Source organism: Monodelphis domestica, chromosome 4 (assembly GCF_027887165.1).
Source record: "Monodelphis domestica isolate mMonDom1 chromosome 4, mMonDom1.pri, whole genome shotgun sequence".
NCBI classification, from domain to species: Eukaryota; Metazoa; Chordata; class Mammalia; order Didelphimorphia; family Didelphidae; genus Monodelphis; species Monodelphis domestica.
In genome coordinates, this window is record NC_077230.1 from 309,400,612 (window position 1) to 309,421,214 (window position 20,603).

The 20,603-nt window shown below is 40.8% G+C and overlaps 1 long non-coding RNA gene across 2 annotated transcripts in view; it reads right to left on the reverse strand.

Moving 5' to 3' along the window:
* The window catches only part of LOC103103645 (uncharacterized), a 96,518-nt gene that overhangs the window by 69,608 nt on the left and 6,307 nt on the right, over nucleotides 1–20,603 (reverse strand). For both annotated transcript variants that reach the window (XR_008911390.1, XR_008911391.1), the window contains exon 2: nucleotides 2,778–2,852. This is a non-coding gene — a long non-coding RNA (uncharacterized LOC103103645). The remainder of the gene's footprint in view (nucleotides 1–2,777; nucleotides 2,853–20,603) is intronic.

The window sequence follows — 20,603 nt, forward strand, 5'->3', positions numbered from 1 at the left end:
TAAAAATATATATATATATATATATAAAAGCCCTTAACTTCCATCTTGGAGTCAATACTATGTATCGGCTCCAAGGCAGAAGAGTGGTAAGGGCTAGGCAATGGGGATCAAGTGACTTGCCTAGGGTCACACAGCTGGAAAGTATCTGAGGCCAGATTTGAACCTAGGACCTCCCATCTCTAGGCCTAGCTCTCAATCCACTGAGCTACCCAGCTGCCCCCTTGGGTGCCATTCTTGAATAGAAGTTCACAATCAGAGGTAGGGGCATCAGGTGGAAGAGGATGCTTTCAAGGTATGAGTTCCAGTGCTCTTTCAGGATGAAGTGGTTTCTGGGGCATGATGGAAAGGAGTACAGCCTGGAGCTGGAAGTCTTCTAGTCCAGTCACTCATTTTACCAATGAGGAAGCTATAGCGCAGATAAATTAAATAACCTTGATCAAGGTCTCACAGGTAAGTAGTAGAACTAGGCTCTAAACTTAGGTACCATAACTAAATTCAGCATTCCAAGTTTAGTACCAGATGCATGTCAATGTTTTACAAAATGTGGTGAATACAATTTTACCTCTCTTTCCTGTAATATTGGCAGCCCTATGGGATTGCTACACCCCAACTCTAAAGTCATTTGACCTTAATTCTGGTACTGCATGTGAATTTTCAATGGCAAGGTTGGGACCCCATAACAATCCTGAGAAAAATTAATAAATGTCTAGTCATAAAATAAGCAATAAACTTCTCATTGCATTCCTCTAAGTTATACACATTCCCTTTTCTAGGCCTCCCTCAATCTTTAATATTGCTGCTATTTCTTTGCTTTGCTTTGCTCAGCTGTTCTCATTGGGGGCAATTTCTTCTCTCTATGATCCTCTGATTCTTTGGCATTGTCACAATTTATAGATCATTCTTAATAAGCATTAACTTGGTGAATGGATGATTGTCACTTGGGAACAACTCTGCAATATTGCAAAACATAAAGCATACCATGCAAACATCTGGGAAACTTGGCAATTGAATGTGGTTTTGAATGAGCCCAAGGCCAAGTCCTTGACGGGGCTTTCTTTCCTTGGAGAATGTTGCTCAGGGAAGATTTATTTGGGGAGAAGACTAAGTATGTCACTCTCTGTTTCTGGTATGCAGAGAAGTCCCTCGGTAGCCTCAATGGGACACCCAAGTGATGTCCAGAGAACACCCTCCCCCCAATAACCTTCCTTCCTGCACTGCTACTTCATTTGGATCTGTAGAGTGGTATAAAGGACGAGGAAGAAAGAGCAGCCCAACAGAAACCATGCAGAAATGACATGTGGCTGTACACAGTTACTACCAACTGTTCAAAGTCACCAAGCACCAACCAAGAACCCTGACACATAGAAGCCACAAAGACCAGGAGCTTTGTGGATGAAGGAGGAGGTGGAATCTAAGAATCTGAATACCCTGGTATTCATTGTGTTTCTCCACTTGCCTTCCTTAACATAGCCCACAATGGAAACTTTGTAGCTGTGTGATTTGGGCAAGTCGATTAACTTATTTGGACAATAGATGACTTTTTAAGACTGTAAGTTGCAGTTTTAATCTACATTAGAGGAGAAATTCCTTACCTAGAGCCCCCCAAACTGGTGAAATCCTAGATTTGGTCAGAAGAATAAGGAAGAGAAGGAAAAACAGCTTGCCTTCAATGAACTTTCAGTTTCTGGGAGAAGCTACCAGCATCTTGGAATCATCTCCAGTCTATTTTTCAGTCTTTCAGGCTATTTACCTCTCTGTAATAGTTATGCTTCCCTTAGGGGCTGAGCATACCTTTCTTCCTGAGCCCTAACTTCTGAGGATGCTGATTATCTGTCCCACTCCTTAGCAGTGTTAACTGAAGAATTTAAACTTTAAGCTTGGGGAAAGGAAGGTTGTCCACTTGGTAAATCTTAACACTGAAGGTAGAACACAATGATTAAAGCAGCAAATAAAATATTACCTATTTCTGGGGAAATCTATAGTGCAAACTATTTTCTGTCTCCCCTTTTACGGCACCTCTGAGCATCATGCATTGGGACAGCCTTCATGATATATTCTAATGGAGGAAGACAACATATGCAGGGAAGTGTTGGCCAAGGAGGGCATTGGGTATGAAAGTTACAGAGGTGGTGAGTGATGATCATAGAGGGGATAATTGTTAAGTCTTTTTCAGGAAAGGTACTATTGATCTGATTACTGTTTCCAGTGTATGTGTGTGTGTGTGTGTGGGGGGTGTGCTCACCCTCAACTACTTGTGCACAACCCTCAAGGGTGAATAGTGGGGAGTGGGAAGAGAGAGGGGGTAGACATGGTAGACATGAAACTGGCCATTGAGCAGCATAGTGAGTCTGGGTTCAACTAGATAAGGAGAATTCTTTCCAATCAGGACCCTGGGCGGGAGTTAGATTTGTAGGTAAGGAATAGAGGCAGAGGCTGTAACAGTGGGGCCAGGTTTGAAGATGGATGGAAGGATTTGTAGGTAAGTGGATATGGAGACATCTCATCAGTTAGGAGTTCTGAGGAAAAATGATATTTATATATATAAAATAAGTTGGATGACCTCATATACTTTGTAACCTCAGACTCTAATCCTGGGCAAGTTACTTAACTCCAGTTACTAGTTGTTGTCACTATTTGGTCTTAGAATTGATAGTGCCACTAACGGTAAAGGTTTAAAATAATAAAGTTGCAAAGAATTTCTTCTCAGGGAGTTTCCTATTCTGATTAAATCACAGGTCTGATCTCTATAATTATTAGGATCAAAGACAGAAGTGTACCTTTCTACTAGCAGCAATGCAATGATCCAGGACAATCCAGAGATGAGAAAATGTCATCCACATCTAGAGAAAGAACTGTGGGAACAGAAACACAGAAGAAAAATCTAGGATCGATCATGTGGTCCAATGGGGATATGATTAGGGTTTTGATGTTAAAAGGTCACTCTGTTGCAAATATAAATAACATGGAAATAGGTTCTGAACAATGATACATGTATAGCCCAGTGGAACTGCTTGTCAGCTGCGGGAGGGGGAAGGGAAGAAAGGAGGGAAAATCATGTATCATGTAATCATGGAAAAATATTCTAAATAAAAAAAATTTTTAAGTGCTATCGAAGTGCTGGCTGGCATATGTGTCTGCCTACATCTGTATCTGGGACCTCCAAATCTGGCATTCCTTCTGCTATTGCTTGTTCTAAATGTGTAGTTTGGGCAGGAGCGGTCCTGGGGCCAGTGTGCACACCCCTGACACCCAGTACCTGTGAGGGAAGAGGCCAGAATCTTTGGGGAAGGAAGGAAGCTTAGTGTAGTGCATTAATTAAGTGCCTGTCATTGTGGCATTTCTCCTGAGGGAAACTCCTCCCTCCCAGTTAGTCTGTGCACATTGATTTTGCGATGGCTTCTTGAAGTCTGGCCGCCAGAAACTAGGATAAAATCTTTACATCTACATTAATCAGGGAAAGCAGGCCAGCGGGCCGGCGCGGTGGGGCGCAATGGGGCACTGGCCGATTTCTCCAGCCCAGCTGATGGCTGCCTTCAAGAGGCACAGCGAGTTATCCAGGCAGACGTCCATTATCAGTCGGGAGTCACTGCTTCTATTCAACAAGCAAGAAAAAGCAGAGGAGAGAGGGAAGGGGGGTGGGGAGGAAGCCTCATAAACCTGCAGAGAAACCATCAAAGCCAGGTACTTTGAAAGCGAAATGGGCAGCAGTGGTGGCTCTGTGTTTTCCCTGCCCAGAATGCCTCTGCCGGTAACAGCAGGATGGGGCCCAGGCAGAAGCCACTGCAGCTGCCCCTCCTCCCCCCACCCCGGGAAAGTGTTAGGCCCGCTTCCAGGGAGCCAGAGTTTCTCTGTCCTAAGATCTAGAGCTCCTCTTTTATTTGGGGGCTGGGGGAATCCCTTCATGTTTTCTTGCCTTTTCCATGTGGAGGATGCTAGGCATCATATTAAAGCTGTTTTTACAAATATCTCATTTGAACCTCTTAATAGAGCAAAAGGCTGGCAAACCTTTAAGAGAAAAATGAGGAAGAAACCTCTGCACTGTATTGTGTGTGTGTGTTTTAATAACAAATGGATTACATGTAATTTTCCAGGCAAAGAACATTTACCCTGATTTCATATAAGTTCAGCTCCTGTTTCAAAATGTCTGAGGCAAACTCTACCTTCAGGCAAATATTCTTTATCAATCACTTAGCAAATTTTTGCACCTGTCCTTTGGAAAGGACTGTCTCCCCAGAGAGCACAGATTTAGAGTTGGAAGGGACCTTGGATGGCTCCTGGTCCAATCTGGGCATTTTACAGATAGAAGCAGCTAGGTGGTGCAGTGAGTGGACAGATAGTAGACTTACTATTAAGAAAACCCAAGAACAAGTCCTCCCCCTAGCCCCAAATACTTATTACTTGTCTAGGAAAATCACTTAACCTCTACCTGCCTCAATTTCTTCATCTGTAAAATGAAGGTATTAATAATAGCACCTACTTCCCAGAGTGGACCTAAGGATAAAATGAAATAATACTTGTGTTTTATATAAATGTTAGCCATTATAAAGAAAGTGAGACTCAAGCATTTTGCCTCAGGTCTTCCAAGTTCACTCATCTTCAGTTTTGAGGTCCACTCTCTAGCCTCTATTCCAGCTCCCTCTCATAAATGTGAACTTGCCTAGCTACCTCTTCTAAAAGGTTCTTGTTAGGCTAAAAATATTTGAGCCTAGAATCTGGAGGATCTGAAATATTTTTGTTGTTGTTTAGTCATTTCAATCTTGTACAACTCTTCATGACCTAATTCTTGGCAAAGAAATGTCCTTTTATAGCTTATTTTACAGATGAGGAAACTGAGGCAAACAGGGTTAAGTGACTTGCCTAGAGTCACACAGATAGTAAATATCTGAGGCCAGGTTTAACACCAGGTCAGGTACTCTATCCACTTCACCACCTAGTTGCCTCTGAAACACACTGGAGGCAAAACACAGAGTAAGTCATTTAACCTCTTAATGCCCAGACAGGTTAAGATAGGCCAGATAGAGGAAGTTTTCACATCCAAAAGTTCACTATAGCAAAAAAATCACTGGACCAGACCCCAAATAACAGTCTCTGGCCATTAGTCCTCCCATTTTATAGATGAAAACCTAAACTCTTGTGAGATTATGACCTGAATAAAGTCAAATTTGCCAGTAGCAGGTAGCAGAAGTAGAGCTCAACCACTGGTCTAACTGCAGATTCAGAATTCTTTCCATGATATTAGCACAGTGCCTAGCACAAAGTATGCTTGTTGACCAACTGAGCAAAACCACATACTTACTCTCTGGACTTGTACACATAAAAAAAGGACATTAAATCTAAAGGCTAAAATTTCTCATTACAAAATGGATAAAGAGTCTATGTTTTCAAAACATGAGCTAAATTTGACACTATCTGTTTCTATCATGTTTATTTAATGGATAGTGAAATTGAAGAATTTTAATGGATCTTGAAACTGAGCAATTCCAGGGTCAGAGGGCTTATTGTAAATTGGGAAGTGAGCTGGGAAAAAAGTAGAGATCCTAACTCTCAAATTCATCCTTTCACCATAGGGGACGCATATTTCAGCATGTGCTTACCATATACAATGCTCCCAAAATTCACAGATGTAACCCCAGTAGTTTCTAGTGACTTCATGAAAAGAATGGCCCCAGAAGTGATTTCTGAGAAAAGCAAGCTCCCCTCAATGAAAAAAAGTGGTCATAAAACATGAAAGAGGAATGGGTTCCTCTTCCTTCTCTAAAAGTAATGTATCTTCTACTGTATCCTGCCTTATAAAGGGCTGTAAGAAGCTAGAGAGTAGGGTTTAAAACAACACCACATTAGGGCAAAACTGAGCTGAGACAATCTTTGTAGGTCTTATAAATATTTATACTTAATAACATCTGGGTCTTGGCTTTATGGATTCAAATTTGCTGAAAGAGTCCAGTGGTCTTTCTAATGAGAATTGGGTTGGCAAGGATACTTTTAGCTTTTTGCTATTTTTAAAATTATCACTCTAAGGTTTCTCACAAGCCTAGAAGCTGTTTGTTTTATATTTCCTTTATTTTTTAATCTATAAGAACAAAGTTAGATAGTCTTACTTGAAAGGGAGGAAAAGAAAAAAGAACCAGAGCTAGGGAAGTCCTAAAAGGACCATCATGCACAGCTGAGGACACAAACCAACATATGCATAATTATCTGCAAAAGTCAGATGCCCAGATCTACTTTTTTTTTTTTTCCTGAGTGTAGCTGACTGACTATTTCAGGTGTCCTGAATCCCCTAAATAGCCACACACTGTTCTGTGCTTTGGCTGTGAGCACATAGCTGTAGGATTCAAATGGATACTTGTAAACTCTTCATTTTCCAAATGATTTTTTAGGGATTGATAAGCATTGTCATGTTTATAAGGCTGGAGAGGAACATGTTGCTTGATTTAAAAAGACAATAATTGAATTCCAAACATTGCCAACTCTCAATTTATCTGCACCATTGGAAGAGAACAGAAGTGCAGATAATTAAAAAAACAAACAATTCAACAACTATTCTGCAGATGAGTTTCTCTGCTAACAGCTAAATTTGAGCACGCCTGATTTTAGGAAAAATTCAATACAAGGGACATCATGAAGTTTCACCTCTCCCTCCCAAAGACTTGACTTGAAAGAGATATCTAGTGCCCATCTATTTTCTCCTGGCCCCAGCTAAGTTCCTCCCTAACACCCACTACATCCTGGGAATAGACAGCTCTGTCAGGCTAAACCAAGCAGAGCTCTAGGCTATGCAAAGTCACCCTCCAAAATTCATTTGACAAACATGGTGCCAAAAAGTTTGGACCGAACAGGGCTTCATTAAAGAAATAAGACCTGCGAGAGCAAGATGTCAGTGAAGCAAATCATTCAGCAAAATTAAGTTCTGGCTGCCAAAAGAAGAAGGGACTAGTCAACAGAAAGTAAGTTGGTGTTGCCAACAAACAGGAAAGATTTTCTGTAGATGAATCAGAATGTCGTTACTTCTATCTTAGGTAACTGATAAACATAAAACAAAAAAAGTACACATTGGGGCAGTTGGTGGCTCAGTGGATAGAGAGCCCAACTTGGAGATGGGAGGTCCTGGGTTCAAATATGACCTCAGACATATCCTAGTGACCCTGAGCAAGTCACTTAATTCCAACTGCCTAGTTTTTACCATTCTTCTGCCTTGGAACTTCCCTTCCCTCCCCTTGGCTAGGTAGTAGGGGATTAAGTGATTTGCCCAGGTTCATGCAACTAGAAACTGTCTGAGGTCACATTTGAATCCAGGACCTCTTTTGATAGGTCTGGCTCTTAATCCCCAGAGTCATCTAGCTACTCCCATGCCCCTTTTCATGAAATGAACTGAGGTTCTGCGAAAGACATCAGAGGGAAGATGAAGGCTTTGGTGAGGTCATTGTAACTGAAAGACTATTGTTTGAGTATGGTAGCAATAACCAAGATGATGATGAGATGGTATAGATAGGGTGTTGTACGGTTCAAATGAGATCTTGGTTATCATTATCACCACCACCACAAGCATGCAGTCATCAGGCTTCCAATCTGTCATGGCTTCATTCCCTGAGCCTTCTACACTCTTTCTGAACTCAAGCAATGTTTATAAGACAATAGGGGAATATACTGGCAAATGTTTATAAAGGGGAAATGGAGGGGAAATGTATGCACATACTTTTCAGTTAATCTGACTCACCACCAATCTAGAGAACAAAATAAAAAATTGACTCTCATTTTGTATGGACTGGCCCTTTAGCAAGTTCTAGAACTGGATCTAGCACGTCTCTGGGTGGAGATATGATTGAGCATGAATGGTAGACAATATCCTGACTTTTCCCATTATTGTGTTACAGGGCTCTTATAAGGGAAATATTTTTTGTAAGCCAGAAAGCACTAGATAAATAGTGCATAGCTGGATATGTAGAGGTGTTTGGCTGGAGAGGAAAATTATCTACTCCCTCTCAGTGTATCCCACCCATGTGTGGAAGGAAGGAGCTGCTTTTTCCCAGCCATAGTTGACCACTTCCTTTTCAGGCTGAATTTCTCTCTAGTTCTTGCCCTCAGCTCCAGCAGGGACTGAGACCTTCCACAGTTTGATCCTCTGGGAACAAGAGAAGGAGAATTTGCCTGAGGGCCACTGTCTCCCATTATTTAAAATGCTTGCTTACAGCTCTGGCTTTGTTTGGGGTCCCAAGTTCACATTAATTTAATCTTGCCCCTGCTTTGGGGATATTATAGACTATAAATCAATAGGAATGCTTTATTTAGTTTTAACGCTTCCAGATGAGAAGGTGCTGTTAATTTCCAAGAGTCTGTTTTCTTTATCTCAGTCCCTCTCTGTGTTACCTCCTGGCCACTGCCTCTCCCCTACACTCTACTCCTAATAAGGAAGCACAGACCAGACAAAAATTGATGTAGTTCAATCAAATGAAGTTAAACCAACAAGCATTTATTAAGCAGCTACTGTGTACTCTCAAAAAGCTCACAGTCCAGGGGTGGAGGTTGTTCAGTAGATAAAACACTGGACCTAGAGACAGGCACACCTGAGTTAAAACCTACTCTCAGACACATATTAGCTGTGCAATTTTAGTAAAATCAGTTAACCTCTGCTTGCCTCAGTTTCCTTATATGTAAAATGAGGAGGTTAACACCTATATACCAGGGCTGTTGAGAGGATCAAATGAGATAACTTCTGTCAAACATTTGGCAAGTCACAAAAAGTGCTATTTAAAATACTAGCTATTATTATTAGCCAGACCTCACTTTCATATTATATTGACTTTCAATAATGATTGCACAGAAATTAAAAAAAAAACTAAACCAAAAAAAGGGTAAACTTTGGATTTTCTTTCCACTTTCCTGGACAGGGAGATGGGTAAAACCTTCTAGTATCAGACCTCCCAAATGGAAAATTCAGCACCAACCATCAATATATCTCTTATTCTCCCCTCTTGGTCTCCCCTTGAATAGGCTATTCAAATGCTAACACAATGGCGAGATCATGCCAGCTCCATTCTCTCCAAAAATTCAAATGCAGAACATCTGAGCTCAGCCCTGATCCTAGAGGCTCATCTTTATTGCTGGGAGACTCTGCCTTCCATTAGGTGACAGGATCTCTTTCAGTCAGTGGATCAGTTGGTTGGTTGTCCTTCCTACACAAAGAAGACCAGAATGTCACTCTGTGGAGGCCAATGTACAGTGTGTCCAGCTGTGGCTGATCACACCAATAGGATCTCAGAAGGCTCTGCCACAGGTCAGGCACAAATCGTGCCTACGAACATTTGGGATGAAGCTGCCTCCAAATTTGTGTATCTCATATCAGTGGATCAAACACAAAATCCCATTCATCTCAGCTTAATCTCAGTATCTCTACATCCTCTGGTAGATGGGTTTTACACTAGATTGTATCACTTTATGTTTTGCAAAGCATTTTACAAATGTCATCTAATTTGAGCTTTACAACAATTCTAAGCTTTAAGTACAGCTATTAGTATCCCGATTTTGTATATGTGGAAACTGAGGCTGAGAAAGGTTAAGTATAAGTATCAGATGGTATTTGAAATATGGGTTATTTTTTATTTCTACACAGTTACCTTGAGTTCTGGTGTCATCTCTTTTTTGGGAAAAGATGTAAATCTCAACCTCTTCCTTAGAAGCAAATAGTTTTGAGAAAAGTAATTCTCTAACCATCCTGACTTGGTACATTACCCCACCTGAAAATGACAGTGACTGAGAGAAATCACTTAAATGTTTGACTTTTGGCCTGCATTGGGTTTTATCCAGGAGCAGAAGAAGCCTAGGAAATGAGATGAAAGTTAGTATTGCACCTCATTTTCCTAATTATACATGTATTCTAACAACTTTGCTACAGTAATCTTTGACAGACCCACTCAGGAATATTTCTAATCTGTTATTTTCAATCACATAACATTCTTGTTGATATATAGGGCAAAAAAAGAGAATTATTCAGAGATTCAATTTATTGTCTTGAGGTTTTCTAACCTGACACCTAGAGGCAGGGAGATGGGGCATCCCTTTCATAATGTTAGTGCAATGACAATATATATCTATGTTCCTAGGCAAGGATCCAATAGGTTGTCTGCTGAGATAAACCAAAGCTGAAAGCTGAGAAATGTCAATCTTTGAAGCTGGACTTTTTCAGACACTTTCTGAAAACTGATTCCATAGATAATGCCTGGAGCATCCTCTGACCTCTGATGACCGGGGACTTTAGAAATGGAATGGAGAAAAAAAAAACCCAACCTAAACATAAATGAACAAAATCAAAATTTTAATATCAAGCCAAATTTTGGAAAAGCAATTTTTCAACAAACTGTGATAAAAAAAAGAGTCCCATAAAATGGACACGTGTTAGACAAAAATACAAGAGACTCTTGACAGGTGGTAGTTTAAAGTAGGCGGAGCACTTGTGTAATGTTAGGACAAAGAAGCTAGGAGGAAAATATTTGTCTCAAAGTTTTTCAAGGAGAGGACATAGAAAGTGACTCAATTCTGAGCCTTTCTATCCTGCTTAACACAAAAAGGAAAGCTCCAAGATATAGCAGAAGCATACCAAAGCCATTCTAATATTAAAAAAAACAAAACCAAAAAAAAAACCCTTCTGCCTCTTCCTCCACTTCTGGCCTTTCCAAAGTGGCAAAATGACCAGTTGAAGCACATTGAGTTGAATGAGCCCCAGGGAAAATGTGGGCTCTTTTATAACATCCAAAATGACAATATGTCTGGAAACCAAAAGAAAACTATTTACTTTCCAACACAGGTTAGGGGGTAGCAGATCTCTTCCACTAAACCCAATTGAAGGATTCAAAAGAGTGACAACTGAACTAATGATGGGAAAGCAGTGAATGGAAACATCCTGGGTACCACACAGGAAGCCAGTCAGAAAGGGCAAAGAAGGTATATTCATGCCAGATTGGAGATAGAGCCAGATGGAAAGGAGAAAAAAAAAGACAAGTTCTGCTGTCTAAAGACAAGACAGCAGGTTTTAATTATCAGAAGCTAGTCTATACTGAGAAAAGTAATGAGAGTTCTGAAAAGCCTGGATTCTGAGGCTAACTATGTATTAACGTGAAACTTTTGAGGCTGATATGAGCGTGTGGGTGTAAAATTCACCTGAACCATAAGAATGAAGGGAAGGGGGATTCCATAGGTGAGGACAGCAGCAAACTCTAGTAGAAAGAGATGAGGGAAAGCTGATCTGCCAGAAGTGAAGGCCATGTGCTGGGAGAGAACAAAAGAAAACACGCTTAATGGAGTAGAATAATAATAAGAACACTTTGCATTCACACAATAACTGGAGTCTTCAAAGCCCACTGCAAAATTGACCCAGGAATCCATTGCAATACACCTGTGAGGTATTATTCCTGCTATAGTAATGAAGACAATGAGCTTGGTTCTTGACAATGGTCAGAAGGAGCCAAAACAAAGGCTGACTACCCTGCCTTGACATGATTACAATCTAAAGCCACCTGGGAAGGGAATCCAAGCTGTTTGTTCATGATAGGCCTGAAATGGGGATCCAGGCCCTTGGCGTTCTTCTCCCTCTGGGGTGCTGGGGTTTCATGTAGGATGATGTCATCCACTCTGGTTTTGTCCAGAATGGCTAGAAGATGAGTGTCACTGATTGCTACCACTGCAAGCCAAATTGCCAATTATCTAGGAATTAGAAAACAACAAAATGCAGTTAGGCCTCCATATACACAAGACTATAATTTAATCTTCTCAAGATGATTCAGAAGGCATGTCAGGATCTCCCAGTGCCTTGGGTCATCTTTGTAAACAGCTTTGCTCCATGTGACTCAGCAGAAACATTTCTGTTTATATGAATTTGAGACCCAGAGATGCTAACTGAAATTTTTATGGCACTGGTCACCAGAATGAAAGCAATATGGTACAGCAGAAATTGATCTAGATTTAGAAGAGGAAGACCTGGGTTCAAATCCCAGATCTGTTGCTTGTTGGCTGGTCAAGTAATTTAACCCCTTCAGCCCCCTGTTTCTGGTTTCCTCATCCACAAAATGTGACAGGGGGTGTAGCTGACCACAAAAGAATTCAAGGCACATCCTTATTCTTCTTTGCAGAGAACAGGTACTATGGTGGCCTGGTGGTAGGGCATTAGATATGCTATCAGAGTCATTTGCTATCCTTTTTCTGAACTGCCTTTTCCCTCTTTTGTTACAAATGATGGTTCACTGAGCTGTGATATGATCAAGACTCAGGTCAAAAGGCCCCCTTTACAGGAAGCTTTTCTGATTTCCAAGCAGCTAGGGCCTTCCCCTATGAAACTGATTATTTTCTGTTTATTCTTCACATGTCTTTTGAGGATGGATGAGGTATTCAGGGAAGACTAGAACCTCTGGTGTGAGGGCTTGCAATTCTCTTATTTAAACCCAATTCACACACAAGTCAATACATTACCCTATGATAGCACTAATCCTCTTCAGAAACAAAAGACAAATAGCAACAATAATATAACAACAAAATATATTTTAAATTTTTAATGAGGGGTTTGAACTAGATAAGACCTCAGATGCCTTTCAGTTCTGCAGTTCTGACTGTAAGCTGACTGGCAAAGTGAATTGAACTCTGAACAGTTAGGAAAACCTGGATTTAAATCTAACCTCAGATACTCATTGACTATGTGACTGTTTGCTTCAGTTTTATAGGAATTACATTTTACTGGTTTGACTAAAATATATGAAAATTATAAATAATATGGTAGTCACTGATTTAAAGTATCATTGTTCAAAGTCGAAATGACTTTTAATAGCTTTTATTTATAAGAGGTGGAGAGAGTGAAAGTAGAAAAATACAGAAAGGTAGAGAAGACATCAGCCTATCTAACTAAATATTGCTCCAGTGCTCGATTCATCCAGGACTTGTTGACCTTCAACTGGAATTAAACTCTCTCCAGAAGACAGGAAGGGAAAGTCAGCTATCTAAGTTCCCTCCAAGAGGCAGGTCAAGATGATGAATTGAGATGAAGGTGACTCCTGACTTTCTTTCTTGAACCAACCTTCTTCCTTAATCCGACTTCCTTCTTGAAGTCCAACTCCTTCTTGAAGCTGCCTTCCTTCTTGGAGTGGACTTTTCTAGCCCCAGAAATTCAAGGCCTTTGATAATGGCTTCTTGTTCCTTCCCCTCTCCACAAAGGCCAATTACAGCTTCCAAATTGCCCAACACTGCCCAGGAGGTAGTGTTTGTAGTATCCACTTCTCACCTTCTGGAGAGGTGAATATTTATCAAAAGGGTTCACAGATTCCTGACTGATTGAGGTGTGAATTCTCATTTCCTGGCTGATTGAATTGAAAGGATGGAGACCTTCTCCAACTAGTGCCAAGTAGGGTGTTCAAGCTTTTGTTGATTCAATTCAAAAGTAGACAAAGGAGAATTAATCCTGTCTTCACAATCTAGTGAGGTACTAAGTAGGGGTACTTAAGATATTCTTAACCAAGTTCTTTCACAAGAGTAGACTCAGAATAGACAAAGAGAACAAAGAATTCCCTTTCACAGTTTCCTCAACTGTAAAATGAGGATCATAATACTATCTACTCTCAAGGTTATTGTAAGGACCAAATATTTGTAAAGTTCTTTGCACATAATAGGTGCTTAATAAGTGCTTGATTCTTTTTCCCCCTTGCCAGGAGTATTTGAAAGTATATCAGAGGGTCTAGTAGATTTAGGTCTTGGAGGGGCCTTAAAAGTCATTTTTCATTTTAGAGGTGTATGTGATGAAATTGTGCATTATCCCCCAGTATACATTAATTAGTATTAGTATTAGTAATCATAGATTGGCATCTTTCTAGAAAATATTAGTGAAAATTAGGTGCCCTTCAGAAGGGAGATCTCCATATGAAGAATAGAGAAAATCCCCCTCCCCAAGTAGCTTTATATATTATACAGAAATATACCCCTTTAATTCACTCCTTTCTAATATGGCCAAACTCCCCCCACTTTCTTTTCTTTCCCATGGAAAATTGTCAGTGCCCCACTTCCCATGGGAAAAGTTTTAAACCTTACAATTATGATCTTAGCTCCCTGTCCTAAATGTTTCAGTCTGAAAGGCCTTGGACATGTCTAAATTCTGATTCAACTTAGAAATTGCCAATGTAAGGAAAGCTCCCTTGGGTTTGGAAGTGCTGGGAAAACTTAAGGAGGGGAGGAAAAGATCAAGAAATTTAACATACAAAAACATTGTGTTACATACAAGTGGAGGTGACAAGAAGAGTATTGTGTTAAGTGCCTATAAATTCTGAATTCATGTGAATATCTGTTGGCACTGCTGCTAAGAGACCACTCCAGGCAGTGCTCCCATCCTTTTCTCCTTTTCCTAAATAAAGGACCCATTTTCTCTGCTAGCATCTAAGTTTCCTGTCTGCTCATTAGAGTGATTTCTGGGGGTGAAAGCTCCCCGCAAATTCCATTCCACACTGAAGTAAGGAAACTTGAGGTCCAAAGGGATTATGTGACTTGTCCAAAGTCAAACAGGCAATAAATGATGGAAGAAGAATTCAAATCCAAGCCTTCTAACTACCATTCTGGCATGTTTTCCACTGCATTGCATTGTGGCTCCCTTCCAGGGTCTAGCTGGAATTTTTGTTATGAGAATGGGTTGAATGCCAGACATTGATAACAGACAAGAGAGTAGACCTTTTAGCAGGACTGAGTTTTATTATTGCAAAAAAGATGTGTGTGTGTGTGTGTGTGTATCTGGATCTGTGTGTCCAGATCTATGATTCCATAAATATGAGGAGTTCTGGGTGATGATATTCCTTCTATCCATGGCCACTGCTCTATAATATATACTCCTATGAGGTTGCTACAATCAATTTCTCTCTCTTTGTATTTGATATGTATAATTGCTTTATCTGTATCCATGTTGTTTTCCCAAATTGAATGTAAACTCTTTGAAGCCTGGAACTGTTATATATTTTTTTCTTTTGTCTCTGTATTCCAAGTACCCAACACAATGCCTCAGAGGGCATTTGTTGTTCAGTCATGTCCAATGCTACATTTTTTGGGCAAAGAAACTGGAGTGGTTTGCCATTTCCTTCTCCATTGTGTTCCCTTTTTACAGATGAGGAACTTAGGGATTAATTGACTTGCCCAGGGTCACACAGCTAGTAAAGTGACTGATTCTGAATTTGAACTCAGATATTCCTGATTCCAAGCCGAGTACTCTATTCAATGTATCACCTACCTGCCCTTTAAGCATATAGTAGGCACTTAATAAATGACAGTACACTAGCAATGACCCTCCAGCTGCCTCAGCCATAGTAAAAAAAATCATTTGGGGCTACTGAGGCTATAATCATCAGAGACTTTTCCCAATTTCTGGTTGTTCCCCATACCCTCCTCCATTGCAACTATTGACTGCCATAGCTTCCTTTTAAGTCTCAAGTTTCAACTAAAATTTTACCTCCTTTTGGAAGCATTGCTAACTCCTCTTAATTCCAGTGTCCAATTATTAAAATAATTTTTTCTTATTTTTCATGGATATAGCTTGCCTGTATATATTTGTTTACAGGTTTCTTCCATTAGTTTATACATTCTCATTTCCTTCTCCAGATCATTTTATAGATGAGAGAACTGAGGCCAACAAGGTTAACTGATTTTCCCAGGGTCACACAACTCATAAGTGTTGAGGCTAGATTTGGACTTAGGAAGATGGGTCTTTCTGATCCAGACCAGATCCTTAACCTACTGCACCAGCAAAAGCAACTTATTTTTACCATACTGTAGGCGTTATTCTTGGATTACAGAAAAGGTGTTCAAGGGAGGACTTGCATCTCTGTTGTTAGGGCTTACTGGGCTCTTTTCAGGGCTGCTCATCCACTTTTGGTGTTTACCTCTCATTTGTGGCTCCAAGAATCTGCTCAGTAGCCATGCCCAAGTAAAACCTTCATGGCAGGTGGGCTAAACCAGGTTGAGAACAAGTGACAGATTTGAAATTTGTTGATGATTTGGGGTTGTGATAATCTACCACAAACATGTGAAGACTTCTCTGATGGAATGGGGTGGATGGGAATAATTTATTCCAACAGTCATGAAGGCAACTGAAGTAGGCATTTTGGAGGGCTTAGAGCTTGGTAAGACATCAAAGATGCCAAGGTCATTCGCTGCATCCCAGGTCATTGCCAGTCTCCTAACTTTCTTTCAGCCTCCATCCACCTGATTTCAAGTCCCATCTCTGCACATAGTCTTTGTATGCTGGGCAAGTCACTTCTTAATGCTCTAGGGTCTCCCTTAAGACAATATGGGACAAGACATGTCTCCTTGTTTAACATAGTGCCTGGCACAAAGTAGGCACTTAATAAACATTTATTGTCTGATTGCTTCTCTTCCTACTGATATATATTTGTAATTTCTTGGGTCATAGTAATTTTCCATGATATGCAAATGCTGTAATTTATTGAACTATTCACCTAAGAACATCTACTCTTATTTCCAGTTTTTTAAGGTAGACCTGTTATTTCTTTTCCTTAAAGTTTTATTGTTTTGCTTTCATATTACATTTACATTACAAACAGTACACCTAGGCAGCCCTGTCCTAGCATTAAACAAATCCTTTATTAGTCTTGTTATTTCATTAGTAAAGGAAGTTCAGGCAAATTAGAACCTTCTTGACTTTGAGTTGCCTGGGGGTATTGATGGATTAAACCACAGAAAAACAAATCTTGGGTCGGAAGTGACCTTATAAGTCATCTAATCTAACTCCTTCAGTTTACAAATGAGGAGGCAGAAGCACAGAGAAACTAAGAGATTTGTCCACTGTCAACCCAACAAATCCAATAAACATTTATTAAGTGCCTCCCTATTATGACAGATCAGTAGATAGAGTACTGAACCTGATGTCAGGAAGACCTGGCTTCAAATCTGACCCCAGATACTTCCTAGTTTTGTGACCCTGGGCAAGTCACTTAACTCTGCCTCAGTTTATTCATCTATAAAATGAGCTGTTTTCCAAGAAAACTCTAAATGAAGTCACATCACAGAATCTGACAAGGCTGAAACAGTTGAACAACAAATATGCTAGGCACTGGGGAAACAATTAATAAAAAGAAAGATAGTCTCTTTGCCTTCTAGGATCTTATGCTCTAAAGGAAGAAACAATACACAAAAGGAGACAAGAAAGGTGAGGGGGAACCAGATGGGATCAGGCTGAAGGTAACTTGTTTCATGAAGCTGAAACTAGGCAGAGTAGCAAATGCAAAGTGGTGTGAGGGCAGACTAATGTGTCAGAGGCAGAATTTGAACCTAAGTCTTGCTAATTACAAGCCTTTAACCCCTATACTTTAATTACTACATCATGATGCCTTTGTTCCAGTTGGTCTTCTCTCTCTCTCTCTCTGTCTCTGCCTCTCTCTCTCTGTCTCTGCCTCTCTCTCAGTCTCTCTCTGTCTCTGTCTCTCTGTCTCTCTCTGACTCTCTCTTCCTCTCCTCTCCCTGCCCCCCCCCCCCAATTTAAGAAACCTTCATCCTCTCATGCATCTTTCTAGCAGCTGGCCTGGGTGTCTTCAAATCAAGGGGAGGGAAAAGGGTGGGATTCTCTCAGTTTGAGAAATGCTGCTCTAGCCAGATTGGAACAGGCAATGCTTAAGGTCCGAGCTGCCCCATTACTTTGCTAATCTTTGTTACAGTCATCATTCTAAATTACTCTGTTGGATATGTACCTGCGCCTTCTCCCTTCTTGAGATCCTACACATAGCAGGACCTTAATAAATGGTGAATTTAAAATGAACATTTTCAGACGTGGTAAAAGTTCTGAAGAAAGTCCTCCTAAATGTCTTCTCTATTGTTTCATTATAGAATTTTTGTCAATTTTGATGGTGAATCTTACTAAGTTGTTAGGCCCTTTTAACTTGGATTTCTCATCTGATGGGAATTACATTCCAAACATCAGAGGTCTGCTGTGATTTTACTAGGCCCCACAGTGACCAGAAGCAAGGTTTTTCCCATTTTACTTTGAGGAAACTGAGGACATCCGGTTGAAGTTGTGCGTTGTTTCGCCGCCTGCTATCTGACTGTCACTAGCAAGGAGGATGTGTGTGTGTGTGTGTGTGTGTGTGTGTGTGTGTGTGTGTGTGTTCAACAGTGGGGAAACAGCTGCTGGGGAAGAATCAGAAAGAATGAGAGGGAATTGACTTGAAATTATGAAAGAAGTCCTTGGGATTGCTAGAAAGAATTGTTTTCCACAGGGCCATTAGGACACAGAAAAAGCTGCTAAAACAATGCATATTAAGTGGATTAATGATTTATAATAAACAGGAACATATGCTAATTGGGGGAGTGGCTTTTAGCAGTTTGGGCTGGGGATGGCTGCTCCTGGCAGATGGCACTCTCTAGGCAAGGTAGTCAGTCTTCTATTTCTTTCCAAATCCCTTTTCTCATGCAAATGTGTGCCAAGGAACATCCCCACACCAAACATCTCCTCCTATTCCCTTTCCATGCCCCTTCCCATTTTTAAAAAGGGTGTTTACCATTTTCCAAGCTATACCTACTAACATTTTTCCAATCGCGAGCTGAGGTATCCTTTAACAACCCTAGAAATTAGAAGAGCAGGGCCTGGAGGAGGGTTTTGTCTTCCGGCAGACACCAGCAGCTTGTAGGTTTGAACATGCCCCCAGACGGCAGGGCTTGGCTGGGTCTGCTGACGTTTCTGGTTTGAGCATCAGCCCGAGTTCCCCGGTGATTCCTGCACCAGCTGCGGGGAGAGGAGCTGCACCAAGAGGGGCCCATGAGCCAGCATGGCTGTGTCTCGAGATGCCCTTCCACTAGCCCAGAGAAGCCCAAGGAGATGTCGAGCATTTTCAGCACTTGTCATGTTAGCAGTCCTTGCCAATGGCTCCTCCGAACCCCTCGGGTTATCTTTGGGCTCCAAGCATGCTGGCAGGACCCTTCTGGAGCTGTGCATTGCCATCCTTATCTCTGCCTGGGGTTGCAGAAAATCCAGGGGTCAGTGGACTGAGAAAAAAAATCATCTTGGCAGAGTTCTTGCTTAGGTAAACAAAACCCCAGCTGTTACAGAGGCTACACTGTTATTAGAGTGCACTTTTTGGGTGTGGGTTTTATTGTATATTTCATTGAGGTGGAAGAGAGGAAAAGAAGGGTGGAGGGATTCAACTTTAAGCGAGCTATTTTGGGAAATAGAAAGAGACTATTTTGGGAACAGTCCTTATACTCCCTGACTGAAGGGTTCTCATAGACCAGCATTAAGAGAACTATCATCTATCTCCCCTATCTCTGCCACTGTCCCCATTGGAGGCAGACACAAATCTCCTCTTAAACACTTACACCACTTCCTCCCTCTTAGCAGGGGATCTTGTCTCAAATTTTACTGAACCCATTCACTCTGAGCTCAGTCTTCTTTTCTCTTAGTCATCCACGATTATTTCCTCCTTTTACTCCAGTCTGTGTCCCTTCTATATGTATTTTGATCCAATCCTCAGTAGATTTTCCTCATAGTCACCCTCCCTCTCTCCCTAATCTCCAATCTCTCCATCATCTAGTCCTCCTCCGTTGTCTACAAACATGTCCCAGCTCCTTCATCCCAAAGAAACCCACATTAGATTCTGCTGACCCTTTAAACTACTATACTGTATTCTCCCTTCCTTTCTCAGAGGCCTAGAATAATCTCCTCTTTTCATCCACTTCTCCTCTGACTAATCTCTCAGACATTTGTAGTTTTACTTCCCCTTCACCACACAACAGAAATTTCTCTCTCCAGATTACTAATGATCTTATAGTAAATGCAAAATCTGATGGTCCTTTCTCAATTTTCATCTGGTCAACTGGCTTTTTCCACAAATAAGAAATAAGAAACTCCATCTCTTGGTTCTGGACATTCTCTGTGGCATTTCTCCATGCCTGGTATGCTCTCCTACTTCCACTTCAACTACTGAAGTCACTGACTTTCCTTTAAATCAATGAAAATCCCACCTCCTATAGGAAGCCTTCCTTGGTGCCTAATTCCAGTGTTTTATTTCTCTTTTATCTTGTATATAGCTTGCTTTGTATATATTTATCTGCACATGGTGTCTCCCATTAGATTGTAAGGGGGAGGCTTCAAGATGGCCGCTTAGACAAAGCAAAAGTCCAGACCATTAGATTGTAAATTCCTGGAGGGCAGGGGCTATCACTTGCTTCCTTTGCATCCCCAGCATTTAGCCCAGAGCCTGCCATATCCAGTAATAAATGCTTATTGATTGATTTAAAGCTCCATGAGAGCAGGGACTATTTATTCTCTAATCTTTGATTTTCTCCCCAGGTCTATCACATTGTTTTGTGTTTCTATTTCAAGATTGCTAATAAAGTGCCTTACTTTTCTCTTCTCTAGGTTCCATAATCTTTGACATTTTTTCCCTCCCTCTAACTCATCATTTTGACATCTTGAGATGACAGAGACAATGTTTTTCTTAATTACAAATGTAAGAGTGAAAAGGCTCTCCTGAAACTGTGGGGAAATATACTGTGTGTGAGAGATAAAAACGGGGGCACAGAGACAAGAAGGGAGGGTGAGAGCAAGTGAAGAAGAGAGAGGGAAGGATGGAGGAGGAAGAGAAGAC